Below are 1,060 nucleotides of genomic sequence, written 5' to 3'. Positions count from 1 at the left end.
AAGTTCCTGTCCATTGAGTCAGTGATGCTATCTAACCATCTCCATTTCCTGGAGGAGGAAATGGCAAACCACTCCAGTGTTCTTGCCCCCAGAACCCTGTGAACAGTATGAAAATGCTCGACATAACTCTAACTAAAATGTATTCCAAATGTCCTCAGGGTAGAGGAGCTAGACAAAAACAGCCCGTACCTTTCAGAGACCATTGATCTTTAGAACTTGCTCTGCACATCAGAACTTTGCTGAGGTCAAAACGAGATAGTTTACAGATCTGATAACGTGAGAATGAGCACGAGTAATGACCATGTGCACTTAAAAAACACGAAGGCCGGCCCATTTTATGTGTTTGAAGTAACTTCAGAGAGCTTTTTTTTTTTGAATATTTCAGAGTTTAGTGCTTAGCAGTTCTTTAAAAAAGCAAGCCATCTATTACCAGTTCTCAGCAGTGAACTTTATTTGCCAGCGTTTGGCCTGTCCCATCTACCCAAATTTCCCCCATCCATTTCCCCTCCTTTTATTTGGCATCCATGAAATGTCTCTGTTTTCTCCATGCCTGTGCACAGCAACTCAGCCTCTCATGGCTGTGGAGAGAAGAGCCTCTCTGAACCCGTAGATTGTAACTTTCTGGTAGTAGTTGAATCAAGGAGTCCTAAAGGGCCAGTCCTGCTTTTGGAAGTCACTGCTGAATTAAACACGGCCTCAACAGAGGCAGCCCCCAAAGCCATTCCAGCTTCTCAGGACTTTGGAATTCTCCTAGTTGGTTAAATATTGCTGGGGATCCCCTAGGGCACAGGGGCCGAGGTAGATTCATCTGGGTGTCCCAGGGTAAAAATACCCGAGTGATTTGTCCAGAGGAGGCATCCATAAGTGAATCAAATGGCAGTACTTAGTGTAAGCAGCTTCATTCATCACATCATTACTGTAACAACAGTGAATTGTAAGTGCTTCCTGTTTACATCTCTAAAGCACTCCTGACCTGTGTAGGTCATCGTTTTGTTGCGGCCTGCCATGTGCTCATTTTTGGTTCTCTCCCGCCAGGTATACGACCGAGTGGCAGGGGAAG

General features: G+C 45.1%; 1 pseudogene across 1 annotated transcript in view; it reads left to right on the top strand.

The window, feature by feature from the left end:
- LOC104995544 overlaps nucleotides 1–1,060 on the top strand; it is an 8,418-nt pseudogene that overhangs the window by 4,072 nt on the left and 3,286 nt on the right. The gene's annotated exons all lie outside the window — the stretch shown is intronic.

This window comes from Bison bison, unplaced genomic scaffold (genome assembly GCF_000754665.1).
Source record: "Bison bison bison isolate TAMUID 2011002044 unplaced genomic scaffold, Bison_UMD1.0 scf7180017850859, whole genome shotgun sequence".
In the NCBI taxonomy this organism is placed as follows: Eukaryota; Metazoa; Chordata; class Mammalia; order Artiodactyla; family Bovidae; genus Bison; species Bison bison.
Note: the sequence above shows the minus strand (reverse complement) of the source record. Positions and strands in the feature narration are given on the sequence as shown.